At 34.4% G+C, this 4,762-nt stretch overlaps 1 long non-coding RNA gene across 3 annotated transcripts; it reads left to right on the top strand.

Moving 5' to 3' along the window:
- Nucleotides 1-4,762, top strand: LOC132065540 (uncharacterized). 3 transcript variants are annotated; one of them, XR_009416749.1, is made up of 3 exons: nt 1-129; nt 4,047-4,162; nt 4,676-4,762. It is a non-coding gene; the product is annotated as an uncharacterized LOC132065540 (long non-coding RNA). The 3 variants fall into 3 exon arrangements; XR_009416750.1 differs by having other exon boundaries at nt 1-133; XR_009416751.1 differs by lacking the exon at nt 1-129 and adding an exon at nt 664-3,603.

Raw genomic sequence — 4,762 nt, 5'->3', positions numbered from 1 at the left:
TTTTTTGATGAAATTCGCATTTGGGTTTTCAAGATTGAGTATGATGTGAATTGGGTTGACTTCAATTTTGAGTTTCAGTTGACTGTTTGATAGATCCATCTATTTCTTACCAACCCCAAGAGAAAAAAAGTAAGTGTTTTTCGCTTTCTTGGTTTTTTTTTTTTTTTTTTTTCAGGGTCTAAGTGCAATTTAGAGAAATGGGTTATTTTTGTTTTAGTTTAATTTGATTTTAGTGCATTCAACAATGTTGGCTAATTGGTGATCTAAAGATCTCCATTATTGTTGGGGTTTAGTTGTTTCTAATGCTGGTTTTTCTTTTAGTTTGCAAATTCAGTATTTTGGTAAAGAGTGTTGTGAATTGAAGTGGGTTCTTCTTATTTTTGTTTATGATGGCCCTAATTTTGGGAAATGGAAGTTACATGTGATGTGTTGAGGAATTCAGCTTGGATAGTAGTAAAGTTTGGAACTTTGGGATAGATAGTTAATTTATAGATTATCCTGTTGAGAAAACTAGGTTATCTTTGTTAGCTGGCATTTACTCCTTAGAATAGTACTACTTCTTATCACAAAAGTTTTGGGGAAAAACTTGGCGAAATTGTCATTTGGGTTTTCAAGATTGTTCGTTATTGAAGCTAGTTTGAGTAAGATACGAAATGGGTTGACTTCAATTTTTTTTTTTTTTTTTTTTTTGATGACATGGGAACCTGCAGCGCCTACCCTTCGGATGCGCACAGTGTAAACCCAGCTTCTGTGCAATAGCTGCAAACCATTATTGACATTTGATTTAGAGTCTATGTGCAATTTAGACAATTTGGTTATTTTTTAAGTTTAATTGGAGTTTAGTACATTCAATAATGGTAAAGAGTCTGGGCTAATTGGTGATCTAAAGATCTGCATTGTTGTTCGGTTTAGTTGTTTCTTCTGCTGGCTTTACTTTTAGGTCTCAGTTAATCAATATTTTGGCAAAAAGTTTTGTTAATTGCTTCTTAATTTCTGTTTATAATGGCACTAAATTTGGGAAATGGAAGTTACATGTAATATATTGTGGAGTTTTTCTTGGATAGTAGTAAAGTTTGGAACTTTGGGCTAGATAGTTAACTTATAGATAGCCCTTGTTGAGAAAACTCGGTTATCTTTTTTAGTTTAATTGGAGTTCAGTAAATTCAATAATGTTGGCCAATTGGTGATCTGAAGATCTGCATTGTTGTTGGGGTTTAGTTGTTTCTAATTCTGGTATTACTTCTAGTTTGCAAATAGTCAATGTTTTGGTAAAGAGTTTTGTGAATTAAAGTAGGTTCTTCTATTTTCGGTTTACGGTGGCCCTAAATTTGGGAAATGAAAGTTACATGTAATGTATTTTGTGGAGTTCCGCTTGGATAGTAGTAAAGTTTGGAAATTTTGGCTAGTTATTTAATTTAGGGATAGCCCTTGTTGAGAAGTATACGGTCTGTTGAAACATTCCATAAGGACTGCTGAAGTTAGACAAAAAAATTAGACATTCCATGTCCTCGGAGAGTGCTTTGTCGTGCTATGAGACTGGCGTGCTATCCCGGTGAACAATTTTCCATGGAAAGCCGTTTTTTGGGTTATCTTTTTTGGTTTAATTGGAGTTATGTAAATTCAACAGTGTTCGGCTCGTTGGTGATCTAAAGACCTACATTATTGTTGGGGTTTAGTTGTTTCTAGTGCTGGCTATACTTTTAGCTTGCGAATAGTTGATATTGTGGTAAAACGTTCGGTAAATTGAAGTGGGTTCTTCTTAATTTCAGCTTATGATTGTCCTAATATTTTAATCTTAAAAAAAAATTGGGAAATGGAAGTTAGATGTAATGTATTGTGGAGTTCAGCTTGGATACTAAAGTTTGGAACTTTGGGCTAGATAGCTAACTTATAGACAGCCCTTGTTGAGAAAACTCGGTTGTCCTTTTTAGTTTAATTGGAGTTCAGTATATTCAAAAATGTTCGCCAATTGGTGATCTAAAGATCTGCATTTTTGTTGGGGTTTAGTTGTTTCTAGTGCTGGCTTTACTTTTAGCTTGCGAATAGTCGATATTGTGGTAAAGAGTTCTGTAAATTGAAGTGGGTTCTTCTTAATTTTGGTTTATGATGGCCCTAAATTTGGGAAATGGAAGTTACATGTAATTTATTGTGGAGTTCAGCTTGGATAGTAGTAAAGTTTGGAACTTTTGGGCTTAGATTGTTAACTTATAGATAGCCTTGTTGAGAAAACTCGGTTATCTTTTTAGTTTAATTAGAGTTCATTAAATTCAACGATGTTTGCTAATTGGTGATCTAAAGATCTGCATTGTTGTTGGGGTTGAGTTGTTTCTAATGCTGGTTTTACTTTTAGCTCTCAATTAATCAATATTTTGGTAAAAAGTATCGTAAATTGAAGTGGGTCTTCTTATTTTCGGTTTATGATGGCCCTAAATTTGGGAAATGAAAATTAGATGTAATGTATTGTGGAGTTCCGCTTGGATAGTACTAAAGTTTGGAACTTTGAGCTAGATAGTTAACTTATACATACCTTGTTGAGAAAACTCGGTTATCTTTTTTAGTTTAATTGGAGTTCGGTAAATTCAATAATGTTGGCTAATTGGTGATCTAAAGATCTGCATGGTTGTTGGTTTTAGTTGTTTCTAATGCTGGTTGTACTTTTAGTTTGCAAATAGCCAATGTTTTGGTAAAGAGTTTTGTGAATTGAAGTGGATTCTTCTTATTTTCGGTTTACGACGGCCCTAAATTTGGGAAATGGAAGTTACATGTCATGTGTTGTGGAGTTCATCTTGGATAGTAGTAAAGCTTGCAACTTTGGGCTAGATAGTTAATTTATAGACAGCCCTTGTTGAGAAATGTATGGCATTGTGGATATCTGTTGAAACATTCCTTAAGGGACAGCTGAAGTTAGACCAAGAAATTAGACATTCCATGCCTCGGAGAGTGCTCTGTCGTGCTAGGAGACTGGCCTTCTATCCCGGTGAACAGTGTTCCATAGAAAACTGTTTTTCGTTTATCCTTTTTGGTTTAATCGGAATTTAGTAAATTCAACAATGTTCACTAGTTGGTGATCTAAAGATCTACATTGTTGTTGGGCTTACTTGTTTCTAGTGCTGGCTTTACTTTTAGCTTGCGAATAGTCAATATTTTGGTAAAGAGTACTGTAAATTGAAGTGGGTTCTTCTTAATTTTGGTTTATGAAGGCCCTAAACTTGAGAAATGAAAGTTACATGTAATGTGTTGGGGATTTCAGCTTCGATAGTAGTAAAGTTTTGAACTTTGGGCTAGATAGTTAATTTATAGATAACACTTGTTGAGAACTGTGTGGCACTGTGGATAGCTTTTGAAACATTCCTTAAGGGATTGCCGAAGTTATGAGATTTAGTGTACATTACTCACCTGATATGTGCTGGCCTGCTGGGAAGTTGGTATAATATGTGAAGGAAATGAGTGACTTTGATTTGATTTGTGTTGTGCTGGAGAATGGGTGTAATATAACAGAAATGAGTGGCTTGGATTTGATTTGTTTTAGTTGTAATGATATAATGTACGTGTTCCAGTACTAATTGAAAAGATGGTATTTTGAAACCTTTGGTCACGATATTGGTGAGTGGTCACTTCAAAGCATGTTCACAATTTTTCTGATCATAAGTTGGTTAATAGATAGAACCATTTTATTGATCTGTTCTCTACTTTTTTTGATAACCGTCTTTGGAAGTTACTTTACTGATACTGTCATTGTGGCTGTTGGTCTTGTGCATTGTCTTCATAACATTACTGTTTTCACGTCTTGGATAAGCTAGATTATTTTCCAAGTTCATCCTAGATTTCTAGTTTCAAGCATTCCAGGTTTGCTTCTGAATTGAGAATTAAATAACTTCATCCCGCTATTTAAGTTACTTAACCAATCTATTGCGTTACACTGTTACACAGCAACTATCATAAAAGAAATTGATACCTGTTGCTTATCACGTGCTTTTCTTCTGGATTGGTGGTTAAGATTTTATTAGTTCACGAAATAACAAAATTCGTGAACTTTCCTGTTTCAGGTGCAAGTTGGTAAAACCAAAGCTAGTATAGCATGGGTGTCTCAAGCAAATGGATTAGAGCACTGGTTGGTTTAAAGAAACCAGAAAAGTCTCATTCTTCAGAAAAAGATGAAAATGTGGGTAACATTTTCTTTCTCATGTTATTTCTCTCCTGCATTGATAGCTCAATCTGTTGGCTTTCGTTGGTTATCCTAAACAGTGCTTCTACATCTTTAAAAAACTACTTGTATAGTCTTTTGTGTCATCTCGACATCTTAAAGAGAGGTATATTCTCGAGTAATATCACTTTCTCGAAAAAAATTAACTTTCATCTTTTCACTTCAATCCTCTGGAGCCTGAAATGCAGTGATGTTGAATATGTTCTCAATTGGTTTTCTCATATCTTCGCCAATTGGCATATAGCAGGCAATATATCTAACACGAAACTTCAGTTTTACAGATGCTTAAATTATGAGGAACTATTAATTGATTTTGGAAACATTATAAGGAGATTCTTTAGGTGTGTTGGTCTATGAAATCATATTTAACTTATTTCAGGATCATCTGTGCCTGTTTATTTCAAGGTACTGCAAAGTTAATTATATATATTGGATGTGTACTTAATCTGAACTTGTTTAATACTGTAACAGAAATCAGGAGGGACTGGAAAGTTTTGGCACCGGAGAAAACACTCTGTTGAGATCGATTCCAACCAACTTCAAAAGGAGCTAACTTAT

This window comes from Lycium ferocissimum, chromosome 7, assembly GCF_029784015.1.
Source record: "Lycium ferocissimum isolate CSIRO_LF1 chromosome 7, AGI_CSIRO_Lferr_CH_V1, whole genome shotgun sequence".
Classification (NCBI taxonomy): Eukaryota; Viridiplantae; Streptophyta; class Magnoliopsida; order Solanales; family Solanaceae; genus Lycium; species Lycium ferocissimum.
Note: the sequence above shows the minus strand (reverse complement) of the source record. Positions and strands in the feature narration are given on the sequence as shown.